The sequence below is a fragment of the Acomys russatus genome, chromosome 20, assembly GCF_903995435.1.
Source record: "Acomys russatus chromosome 20, mAcoRus1.1, whole genome shotgun sequence".
NCBI classification, from domain to species: Eukaryota; Metazoa; Chordata; class Mammalia; order Rodentia; family Muridae; genus Acomys; species Acomys russatus.
The window spans coordinates 27,154,559-27,167,661 of record NC_067156.1 but is presented as its reverse complement, the minus strand read 5'-3'; the positions used below and the strand labels follow the sequence as shown (position 1 = coordinate 27,167,661).

General features: G+C 47.5%; 1 long non-coding RNA gene across 1 annotated transcript in view; it reads right to left on the bottom strand.

Moving 5' to 3' along the window:
• Positions 1 to 432: 432 nt before the first annotated feature.
• LOC127204416 (uncharacterized) overlaps positions 433 to 13,103 on the bottom strand; it is a 99,051-nt gene continuing 86,380 nt past the window's right edge. The window contains exons 2-3 of the long non-coding RNA XR_007832468.1: positions 8,118 to 8,285; positions 433 to 488 (exon numbers count right to left, since the gene is read on the bottom strand). This is a non-coding gene — a long non-coding RNA (uncharacterized LOC127204416). The remainder of the gene's footprint in view (positions 489 to 8,117; positions 8,286 to 13,103) is intronic.

Here is a 13,103-nt window from a genome sequence, read left to right as displayed (position 1 = left end):
GGAAATATAAGAAACATAATGTACACAGCTGGGCATGGTGGTGCACACTTGTAATATCAGCCTTAGGGTTGGGGGGGGGGCAGAGGCAGGCAGTTCTCTGTGAGTTCAAGGCCAGCCTGGTCTACAAAGCAAGTCCAGACAGCCAGAGCTACACAGAAAAATAATCCTGTCTCTGGGAGGGTGACATAGGGCCTAAAGTTCAAAGCTTGCTTGAACTCAAGGCCAGTTTGGACAGCTTAATGAAACCTTGACTCAAATTTTAATTAAAAAAAAAAAAAGACATTTATGAAAGGGGTATAGAGGGTTATAACTCAGTGCAGACTGCTTACCTAGTGTGCAAAAGGCTCTAGCTTCCATCCATAGTACCAGGAAACAAAACGAAAATATCAGGTATGGCAGTACACGCCTTTAATCTCTGTACTCAGTCAGCAGAGGCCAGCCTGGTCTACCTGGTGAGTTTCAAATCATCCAGAGCCACATGATGAGACCTTGTCTAAAAAAACAAAACAAAACAAACAAAAAGGAAAATGTATAAAGGAACAGTAATTAACTCGGTAACGTGACATTTTAAAATCTCTTTATGCCGTGACTTTAAATAAAGAAGACATGCAACCAAGTGAGGGGCAGGGAGACTGTTATATTGGTACCCATGGCTCCTTTAGAACTATAGATCAGTGGGAAACGCAGAACCAAACCCAGACATGAGAAAATGACATCAACTAGAAACCTACTGAAAACACCAAAATGTGCTGTGTGCAAATGAGAAGGAGCTTAATTTTACTAATAATCCATCAAATGCAAGCATTTTTAAAAATAAGATGTACTTATCACCTACATCTAAAATAATATTTTACATATTATAATATTAAGTGCTCCCAGAAGCATGGGCAGAAAAAAAAAAAAAAAAAACAGCTCTTCTGTGTTGTTACCACTGTTGTTTCTGGTACTGTTTCTTCATTGCCTTGGTTTCGAGAGCACTGTCTTTCTCTGTGGTCTACTGAATCCACAGGGCCAAATATGCAGAGCATAAAGTCACAGCATGTTTCAAAAGTGGACACGGGGCTTGGGTGCAGCTCGCTGAACAGAGTACTTGGCTAGCACGCAGAGTGCCCCAGGCTTGACCCCAACCACTCCATGAAGGGGTCACGGCAGTACACGCCTCTAATCCCAGCACTCAGGAAGCGGAAACAGGAAGAACAGACCTTCAAGATCATCTTCTGATACATAGCAAGTTCAAGGGCAAGCTGGCTAGAGACCTAGCCAGGATAGGAAGAGAGGGAGGGAGGGAGGGAAGGAGGGAGGGAGGGAGGGAGGGAGAGAGGGTGGGAGGGAGCATCTATACGATAATGCCATCTAATACATCGTTAAAGTAAAAGTAGCATATTAAACTGTTATGGACTAATAGGGTATAGTAAACTGCATGCACATAAATGTCACTCAGTAACAGATTTCTTCCGGGGAAGAAGGGGAGAGCTTTAACTAGGATGCTTCATGCCTAAGGCTCAGAAGAGACCAGGACAAGACTGCCATCCAAATAGAGAGAAGAACAGGTAGTTTTGTGTAGGCAGAAACATTTTACAACTGGAAAATACCAAGCACAAACTGTTTCTGGGTCTGGTGAGCTTGATCTAACCTATTCACAAAAATGTGTACAGGACAGAGCTCTAGGTAAACCTAGACTGGCCGCTCTGTCTCATTTGCAGGGCTCACAATAACTGTAGGAAGTGCTGGGAATGTACCATCCTGTGATAAGGAGCTGGCTGGTACAGCCTGGGCCCTGTTCCAACCTAGAAACAGGATGTCCTCTAATGCTTTATCCCAGTGACTCATACAGCCCTGGGGTTTAAAACCCATGCCAAGCTGCTTTCTTGGTCCCTTGTCACACTATGTAAAAGGGACACATGCAGGTGAGACTCCATCACCCCAGGCACCTTTTCTGAGCCTCGATGGACCCATAATGAACTCTATAGACCTCTGTGGTCCCTCTACACTTATGATGAATAATAAACCCACTTAATGTGACCCACTGTGAGCATGGGTGCTCTGCCTCGCTGAAGCTGGAATCTGGTGTCGATGGACATGCTTAACACTGAGATGCTCAGGAAAAAGGTGGGGGTGGGGGGGGGAGCTAGTCTTTTCAAGGAAAGATGAAACAGAAGAGAAATAAGACATAGGCAAAGGCTAACTCCTGAAGGATTTGGCTAAAGCAGAATACAAGAAAGAATATTTAGTCATGTTTGGCAGACTAAGGTGCTGTCAACCTCATAGGCAAAGGGCTATTTCCAACTAAATGATTTTAGCAGATAGGAGACGTGATTAGATTTTTTTTTTTCTTCCTATCTAAATGTGTCAAGAGCTGGGTGTGGTGACACACACCTTTAATCCCAACACTCAGGAAGCAGAGGCAGATGGATCTCTGTGAGTCTGAAGCCAGATTGGTCTATAGAGGGAGTTCCAAGATAGCTAAGTCTACACAAAAAACCAAGATAATAATAACAATAACAACAATAATAATAGTAATATAAAAATAAGTGTCAAGAAAACAGCATCAAAGAAACAAGAGATGAAGATGATAGTTAACATGAAACACTACAACATTATATTCTCTCTCTCTCTCTCTCTCTCTCTCTCTCTCTCTCTCCTCTCCTCCTCTCTCTCTCCTCTCTCTCTCTCTCTCTCTCTCTCTCTCTCTCTCTCTCTCTCTCTCTCTCTCATATGTTAGAAGCACACATTTGGCTGGCTGTACACCTTTAATCCCAGCACTCGGGAGGCAGAGACAAGCAGAACTCTGTGAGTTCACAGCCAGCCTGGCCTACAAAGTTCCTGGACAGCCAGGACTACACAGTGAAACCCTGCCAAGGAAAACAAAACACAATACAAAGAGCAGTACATTAGACAGGTCATACACTGTCAAAAGACTGGAATCCCAAACAAATCATACTGACAGCCAGGTAGTATCCCCTTCTCCTGGGTATATGTATACCCCCAACAAGGAGTTTCCTGCACTGTTGTTGTTGTTGATGTTTGTTTGTCAACTTGACAAGCTGGAGTCATCTGAGAAGAGGGAACCTCAACTAAAAAAAAAAAAAAAAAAAAAAAAAAAAGTCTCCATCAGACTGGCAAGTCTGTGGGCTACTTTCTTGATTAATGATTGAGGTAGCCTCCCCTGGGCAGGTGAACCTGGATTATCTAAGAAAGAAAACTAAAAACAAAACACAAGCATGGGGAACCCAGGCATGGTAGCACATCCCTTTAATCCAGAACAGCCAGGGGGGTAGAAAGAGATTGTTGTTGTCTCAACAACAATAAACAAACAAACAAAAACCACGGGGAGCAATCCAGTAAGCAGCATTCCTCTGTGGTCTCTGCTTTAGCTCCTGCCTTGACTTCCCTCAGTAATGGACTATGATTGGGTTATATAAGGCAAATAAACCCTATCCTCTCCAGGTTGCCTCAGCCAACAGAAGGCAAAGACAGAAGTTGGTCCAGGAGGGGGCCATTGCAGTGGGGCCTGATCATGGTGTTTGGGGGAGGACTATGGAAATGTTTGAGTTGGAAAAGTCACTGAGAGCTCAAAACTTAATGGGATTATCTGTGACAGCTTGGAAGCTAATATTGAGAGAAATGTAGATGCTGGAAGCCTAGCTTACGAAATTTCAGAGAGAAGCAAAAATCTCTTATCAGAGCCATTCGTGTGATAGCTTGTTTTAACACTCTGTGGATTCTGGTCATTTGGAACTGAAGAATCAGCTGTGATTAACAAGAGACCAGCACCACTGAGGTGAAGTCCTCTGGGAAGTCAGCATGGAGAAGCTGTGATTGTGATGGTTTAAGGCTACATCTCAGGTCAACAGCTGAACCTGGTGGAGTGTAAGGGTCTCCCATTTGATACTGGTTTTGGCTGAATGAAAACTGTAGACTTGAAGGAGTCACAGAGAGCAGCTGAGTCTTGGCTCTGTGAAATGGCCAGGAAAGACCATTAGCTAAAGTGTGGCCTTATTTGTAGTGGAGACTCCAAGACTCAGAAGGTCATGGCAAAGCTGAGACCTGGCACCACATGCAGTGCTAAGAGTCCCTGAAGAGAAGCCTGGAGAGGTGACTCCCAGTTGTAGTGGACACTCCAGGACACTGGAGATGCCAGGGCTAGAAGGTTACTGCCAAGGACAACAGCAGGTATCGGGTACAGCATACTGGACACAATGTGTGTCCTGTGAATGACAGAGTCCAGAGGAGAGGAACTGCCCAAGCCCTTTGGAGGCCAGAAGATCATGAATCCCAGACTTTTGGACACCGAGATTTTTATACAGCTGGGTTTTGGTTTGCTTTGATCTGATTGTAACTTTGCCCTGTGGCTCTTAGAAGTAGAAAATAGGAAACTTATTTTGGATTTTCCAGGAGCCCACAGTGAAAGACTGGATATTTTAAAGAGACTGAGCTTTTCAAGTGTTTGAATTTTTGAAGAGTATGGGACATTTACAAGTTGGCCAATGCTGTGATAACTGAAACTAGCATGAGATCTTGGGAGTGGACAAGAAAGGAAAGGTTACAGTTTAATAGCTATGTGTTTGTGGGTCAAGTTGAAAAGGGGTCACTGCCCTTGAAGTTATGGCCTAAAAGTACGGTTAGCAGGAGCCTCTCTTTTTCTGGAAGTCTTAGCGCAGGGATCACCAGGTTCCATCAAGTGAGCTACTGGCCAAGCCTGCTCTGTGAAGAATGTCAATTAGGTTCAGTATGCTAAGGGACAGTTACTCCTTAGAGATTTTTCAGTCTCTTTTTCCCTGGGCAACATCTTAGAAAGCCCGCTCTCTTTGGTAAGCAGTCGTTCACTCAATGAACAAGAATGACCGGTTCCATCTGGGCATGGTGGTACACGCCTGTGATGCCAATGCTTGAGAGGTGGAAGCCGGAAGATCAGAAGTTAGAGATCACCCTTGGACACATAGTGAATTTGAGGCTAGCGTGGGAGGCATACAATGTTGCCTAAAATAATAAAAGTAGGGCTGGGGGCATGGCTCATTTGGTAGAGAGCTTACCTAGTATTCAGAATGCCCTCGGTTCCCCTAGCACCATATGTACTGGGCATAAGGATGCATTTCTATAGCCCAAGCATTCTAGAAGAAGAGGCATGAAGGTCAAGAGTTCGAGGACAGCTTCAACTACATACTGAGTTTGAGGACAAACCTGGACTACATGAGGCCCTGTCTTAAAATTAATTAACTCGTTAATTAAATAAGAAGAAGAAAAAAAAGACAGGCCTAGAGCTCCAGGGAAAGGTTCATTGAACAAATTAATGAGTCTGATGACTTGCAACAGTGGCAAATGATCTGGAGCGATGAAGCAGAGGGCACAATGAGCAACAACCAATGAGATGGGACATTTTAGACATCATGGTGGCATAGGTCTATCTGAGAAGGGACCTTATGAACGCAAGTAATAAAGGCAGTCAGCATATGAGGCCTGGGAGTGGAGTTCCTAAGACAAAGAAAAGGACCCTGTACAGAGACCTAGGGGGGGAACGAGGAGGAGAAACTTGATAGGAAAGTGCATGTGTGTGGCTGGAACAGGAGAAAAGTGAGGACAGAGAAGTCAGCGGGGACCAGGCGAGGTAGGATGCTGACTGCAAAGGAAAGCCATGGACCCGTTTTTCAGCAAGGGTACCCCAATTCTTGGTCCAAGTCAGGTGGCTGCATTGCGGTCTGCCTCTCTTTAGACGCAAAGATCACACTTGTCTCTTTTGCAGCCCGGCAGAGTTCCTCAAGACGCTAAGAACAAAAAAAAAAGGAAGCAGCCTCAAGGCCCAAACTGTCTATTTGGTCCTCTCCCTGTGCAGGCCCTGTGAAGGCTGGCTCATCTCCATAAGGGACACGTGGAATCTGACATATTAAATAGTGCAGGGAAAAAAACAAGACAAAACCCATACATACAAATCCCCGGCCCCCCACTTCTTCGAGTTCATTGCCTTGTTTGAGGCCCCACAGCAAGCAGCAAAATTTTCTTTTCAAAAAAAGAAAGAAAGAAAGTAGGTCAGGGCTCCACTGTCTAGTAGCTGGGGGCGCACTGGGCAGCCTCCAAAAGCAACTGCCCCACTTGGAGGTCTCCATTGAGCCATTTGAGTGATGTCGGCACTGAGGGCCCTGGGAGCAGCAAGATTTCTGAACCTGCCCTCACCGGTGGTTTTCCTTGCTGCGCTCCTTCCTGTCCTGTGTTTTATTTATGTAAGCCATATGTTTCCTTTCTATATGGTCTTTTCCCAAACAGAGCTCTGGGTTTCCAGGGCATTGTGTCCTATCAGGGCACACTCCACAGACATGGGTTGAACTGGAAGATAAAGCAGGCCATCACTGCCATGACTGGACATGGGCTGCCACCCACGACAGGGTTTCTTATTCAGCCTCCCGGCATGAGAAGTCTGCAGTCTGCTATAGGATCCAATCTTCCTTCTGTGACGGTCATGCCATGGGCAGGGCAGGTCCTCCCAACCTCACCTCTCAGATGTCCCTTGCTGACATGAACCTAACAGGGTTCAAAACGACACCCACAGACCCTGAGAAACTTCCTTCGGTTTCTTGTTTTTCTTCTGAGGGCAACAGCAATTTCCTTCCATTTAATTCACTCAGGGTCTCTCAGAACAGCTTGCTACTGCCATGGTAACGGGGATCGGCGGTGCTACCCTCTGAGGTTAGTGCTCCGCTATGGCCCACTGCCCACAGGGTTCTGGGCCCCAGCCTCAGGAGCTCTGCCTGATCCAGGCCAGTAGCCTGGACACCACCAAAAACACAAGAACTGACTGAAGCTTCAAGCAAGATTGATGTCCCTCATGTTGGGGTACCCCAGTACTACAAGGCTGGCATCCTCAGGGATGGCTGCTGTGTTGCAGCTGAGGGCACCGTTAGTAAAATGCCAGGCGTATGCATGGTCAACAGAAAACCTTTTCTGTGCTCTCTGTCTCTTACTCATTTTCTAGTATGGATTATTTACCATACTGCATCCCCCTGCACTTAGACCAAGCACCTGGCATACACTAGGCCTTCCATACTGGTTTGTTAAATTAACTAGTAACTAAATTTCCTGAGCTCTTAGAACAAAGCACCCAGCACACAGTAGGCTTTCTATACTGGTTTGCTAAGTTAACCAGCAAGTGAATTTCCTGAGCTCTTACTGTGTGTGTGCACCAGACATACGCATCTCTAATTTTATAACAGGGTTTCGGTAATGTCCAGGAAAACACTTAATTCTCTCTTACTACTGCAAGGCCTTATCGTAAACAGTTGACTTGAGTGTTTCTCACGCTAGTCCTGCAGCAGGACCCAAGAAGACATGGGCCCAGCTTAACCCCTGGGACCTAAGAATGACGACTTACTTAGAAAAGACGTCTTTGCAGATATAATTAAGTTAAGGGTCTCAACCTGGCATGATTTTAATCAATCATATCTTAAATCCAATGACAAGTGTTGTACAGACTAGAAGAGGGCTGTGTCACGATCAGGGCAGAGAACAAAGGGGAGCTCCCACAAGCTGATGGCCACCCAGAGCCACCAACCTACATGAAGCAAGAGAATTCTCCCTGGAGCCTCCACAGGGGATATGACTCCCAGCACCCTGAGTGTAAAGAGTTAAGTCTACTGTGATAGCTGCAACCAAGTGTGACAGCCAAGGTAAAGGTAAAGTGATTGGCCTGAGAGCACAGAGGTAGATGGGAATTTGAACCCAGTGCAAAGTCCTTGCTCTTAGCTATGACGTTCATTCCTAGGATATATTTACTGAAAGCCTCAGAGGCTGGGCATGTGGCTGTAAGCAAAAGTTTAAGCTTTACCTGAACCTTATGAGGGAACTGATGTTCCGAGGGGGGTGGAGAACTTGTCTAAGGTTTCACAGCGGATGGAGCTAGGATCCGAACTCAGATACCTGCTTTAAGAGACTGCCTTCAACTCACTAAAGCCAAGTGGGAGCCAGAGTTCTTGTAAATCCCAACCGGAAGAAACAAGAACAGAAAACAAAAGACAAGAAATGAGAAAGAGTAGTGGACATCAGCCATGGCTCCTGTCCTGTGCCTGTCAGGGGGCCCCACCTTGCAATGGTATAGGGAACAGTATGTGAGAGGATGCCAATTGGCCTACCAGGAGGCAGAAGCAGAGTCCCTTGTCTACCCACGCTGCAGGATGGCGAACAGCAGACACTGACAGCACCCTTCCAGATGGAGAGCAGGCTCAGACATCTGACCTAACCCTGCCAGCAGCCGGGGCAGGTCTGCTCCTAAGTTTGTCCAAGAATAATCTGTATTCCACCTGGAAAACAAAATGACTTATTAAGTGAAAACAGACGTCACTTTCCAGCTCCAAGGGCTGGAAGTTTTTGAGTGGTGTATCTGTATTTTCAATGAAGCAGAGATGTTGGGTCCTGCGACTTCCGACACCTAAAGACAAACACATTTGAGAGGACTGAAGGTGCCAGAATGAACCAGAAATGTGTGTTTTTAATTTATTTTGCTTCCTTGGAGAGGAAAAAAAATGTATAGTTAGATGAAAACAGGAAGAAAAAAAGAGAGAGAAAAGGGTAGCTTAACCTGAACAAATGTATAATTTCCTTTTTTTTTTTTTTTTTTTGAATTGAATTTTAACTAGGTCAGTTGCAAAAGTAAAGGGAACCGAATGAGCACAGGTTAAAAAAGGGAAGGGGCAAAAAAACCAAACAGACAAAAAAAGTGGTGACTATGCTTTGAAAAGCGGGGGGGGGGGGGGGGGGGGGGGGGGGGGGGGGGGGTGGGGGGGGGGGGGGGGGGGGGGGGGGGGGGGGGTGGGGGGGGGGGGGGGGGGGGGGGGGGGGGGGGGGGGGGGGGGGGGGGGGGGGGGGGGGGGGGGGGGGGGGGGGGGGGGGGGGGGGGGGGGGGGGGGTGTGGGGGGGGGGGGGGGGGGGGGGGGGGGGGGGGGGGGGAGAGGGGACAGCAATGAGCAGGCAGTCTCCACGAGCAGGCAGAGGGATCACCGAAAGACAAACAGTGTTTTTTTTTTCTGTGTGCATTTTCCAAATGACCCTCCACCTGGGTTCTGGCACCCCGCCCTGCGGCCTCTGCTCTGGGGACCGGCTCTGTCAGTCCACTGAAGGGGCAGGAGGCTATCGGTTTACAAGAGCGGAAGCAGAGGAAGGGGAAAGCAAGCAGACAAATTACTAAATGAGGAAGCCAATTACCCAGGGCACTATACCTCAAGCTGTCAGCAGGCCCCCTCTGGACAGAGCGGATCGGAGACTTGTAGACTCTGTTGCCATCTGGACTGTCCAACTAGACAACCAAGCAGATAGCCCCTGGCACAGCCACATCAGCTTGCTGGCATCCTGAGCCATAGAGCAGCTTTCCACACAAGAAGCCAGCCATCAACAGCACCACCAACTTCCAACAGCAGAGGAGCCCTCCAAAAAACGGTCTGCCCAGGAGCCTCTTGGACTTCCGATTTGAACAGCTACAGGCCGATCTGGAGCCATCCCTGACTTCTCTGACTGCACGAAATGTCAAAGGCCAAGAACAGCAGATGTTTGGGCCAGTCACAAGGCTGAGGAGGGTACAGGCTCCATAAAGGACTTTCTCTTGACTGTCATGGACTAGTACCTGGAAGTAGTCACACTCAGAATCATATATATATATTTTTTTTTTATTTTTAATTTATCTTTAAAAATTAAATTAATTATGTCTGAGCTTTTCTATATGCAGGAACCATAGGAAGTCAAAAGAGGGCATTGGATCTCCCAGAACTGGAATTTTGGGTGGTTGTGAGACACCACGCAGCTGCTGAGACTAAAATCTGGATCTTCTGCAAGAGCAGTCAGTGCTCCTAAGCACTGAGCCATCTCCCCAGCTGAAGCACTTTGTATCTTATAACCAGTTCTTTGCTTCCAGTAAGACTCTGACAGTCACTGATGCACAAGAAAGCCAATGCCACCTAGTCTAGCCACAATGGCCAACAGGACACAGCCGTTCAACAGTAGCTTGGCATAGCAGGATGGGATGAGGGAAGCTGAGAGCAGACAGGATGAAGGTCAGACAAAGATTCCTGCTTTGACAGAAGCACCAATTAGACCGAAGAGTCAGGAAGAAGGCACTAAACAGCAATAGGCTTATGTAATGCCCCATACTGAATAAGCAGCCAAACCAACAGCAGCAGTAGAGACCCTGTGAAGTTCACACTTAGGACACACCATATTTCCCTATTCTCTGGGAGAGGCCACTCACCATGCTTGGCAAAGGGCCTTGAGAAAAGAAAACTGTCAGATTTGCCGTGACAACACTACCCCAGGATAAAAGATGGAGACTGGTTAATGGGTACCACAACCTCCCCCAACCCATGATGGGAAGGGTCTGTCCTGCCTGCTTCTGGGCAGTTTTAGAACTGACACTCCCGCCACTTTAGAAGGCTTATATAGAGACATGCATCCCCTTTTTGCTTTGCAAAGTAGCTGCTGAGTCAAGGTCACAACTAACCTCATTTCTTAAGGTGACACCTGGGCCATCTGCATCCAGCCACCAAGGAGAGGGAGTGTGCTGAGGGTGCCCAACAGAAGGTCTTCAGGCATGGGTCTTAAGAATCAACTTTCTAGCCGGGCGTGGTGGCGCATGCCTTAATCCCAGCACTCGGGAGGCAGAGGCAGGTGGATCGCTGTGAGTTCGAGGCCAGCCTGGTATACAAAGTGAGTCCAGGATGGCCAAGGCTACACAGAGAAACCCTGTCTCGAAAAACCCAAAAAAAAAAAAAAAAAAAAAAAAAAAAAAAAAAAGAATCGACTTTCTAAAGGCTGCATAGTGGGGCCTTTCACACCCTGCAAAGTTCGAATGCTACTTCTATTATGAGTCTTCTGTAGCCTCTTCCCCCTTTGCCTTCCCAGTTCCGTCCGCTATGACCTTCAGAGGCCGCACTGTGTTCAATAGCAAAGGTGCCACTGTATCTTGGTGCAGGGCTGTCTTGCTTCTTTCAAGTGGACTCTTGGGTTCTCACTGTGTTTTCAGACTGGCCTGACCTCATGTGAGCCTCCTGCCTCAATCTCCTGAGTAGCTGCAACTAGAGACATGTGCCACTGTATCTCCTCGTTTCATTGAAAGAGAATTCTTTACTTCATGCTCCTAAAAAAGGTCACACAGCCGGGTGTGGTGGCGCACGTCTTTAATCCCGGCACTCGAGAGGCAGAGGCAGGTGGATCTCTGTGAGTTCGAGGCCAGCCTGGTCTACAAAGCGAGTCCAGGACAACCAAGAGTACACAGAGAAACCCTGTCTTGAAGGGGGAAAAAGGAAAAGAAAAAGAAAAAAGAAGTTCACACTTCTCAGGAGGCAGAGACAGGTGGATGTCTGTGAGTTCGAGGCCAGCCTGGTTGACAAAGCAAGTTCTAAACAGGAAATAAACAAAACAAAAGAAGCTCACACTTGCTGAGGTATAGAGAGGTGTGGCTCAGTGGGTTGGAGCCCTTACTGCAGAAATATGAGTTCAAACCCCCAGCATTTCTGTGGTAATGTTGGCATGGTCACATGCATGTTAACCCAGCACTGTGAGGGAGGGGAAGAGGGAGGGGGAGGGGAGACAAGAGCAGTGAAGCTTGTGGCTGCCAGTCCAGCTCTGAGTTCAGTGAGAGACAAGAGGCGGAGTAAGAAAGTGATCAACCAGGACACCTGACATCCTCTGGCCTCTGTGTGCACACGTGTGGATGCGCATGCTCACCCACGACGTGCCTGTGCACGGCCAACACATGCACATAGACACACAGACATAGACGCGCACACACGGGAGCACCCAGAGTTCACACATGAGATCAGAATCTCAGGTCAGATCCCCAGTACATTAGTCTGGGCAAGCACTCCTGGGACTTCCTGTGATGACATGTAGATCAACACTCACAAGCAAGACTCTGAGGGAGGAACGGTGTGAGCATGACACATTTATTAAATTCACCCATCATTCTTTGCTTCATGTCACCCTTACTGAGTGCGGTGCTCTGGGTGGGAATGTCCCCATATGCTCATATACTTGAATACTTGGTCTTTAGTCAGTGGAACTTTTGGAAGGATTAGGAAAGGTGTCACTGGTATAGGATTTGAGGTTTCAAAAGGCCATGCCATCCCTAATCTGTCTCCCTCCCTCCCTCCCTCTCTCCCACCCTCTCTTTCTCTGCCTCCTACCTGTGGATAAAATGTGAGTTCTTAGCTGCCGTTTCAGCTCCATGCCTGCCTGATGCCATGCTCCCCACCGTCATGGTCCTGGACTCTAACCCTCTGGAACTGTGAGGCCCCCAGTAAGTTGCCTTGCTCCTAGTGTCTCTGCACAGCAGTAGAAAGGTAACTATGAGACTGAACTATGTGAGTGCCAACCATCTTCACTCAGCATGAGTAGCCAGTCCGTTTGACTCTGTGCCAAGGGTGTGAGCGGCTTGCTGTGACTTCCCTGCTACCAAGACAGACTGGCCACAAGAGCTGGCGGCCTCTTGTCGTACCTGGACAGTGACTTCTCTTGAGGCTACCATGACTCACTCAGAAGGAGCAGGATGACGGGGGTACTGTTGTGAGACAGTTTGTTCACTGTTTGTTTGTTTGTTTGTTTTTACACTATACCCACACGGCCCATTAATAGTTCCGGACTTAACATCCCCAAATCCTCTCATTTCAAGCAAAACACAGACTCCAAGAGCCTTTGTGCTTCACATAGGACTCACAGGCTAAGGGGCAACCTCCTTCTCCCATTCCGAATGTGTCCCCGTTGATCCCCACTTTCCCATGACACCCCAGGAAGCCTCTAGTCACCTTCCATCTGCTGTCCCTCAGCTCTTTATGACTTCTAGACCCCCCCCTCACTGTTCCTTCCTAATAATCTGTGCTCCCTTACATGGCACTGCCCTGGACCTTCATCACTGTCCTCCCCACAGCTTTTCAATGATCAAAAGCTTTTCGAACAAGAATGACGCAAACTCCCTGTTCAAGCTTTGCACGTGTTTTTAGCTCTGCAGCCAAATGTGAGAAAGAACTGGAATCAAACCACACTGATCCTAGAGTACTCTCCTAAGGAATTCTAGTTTCTCCCTAGACGACGAGTCAGACACAATAGCACAACCACAATGCAGTTCCTGTTCTGTG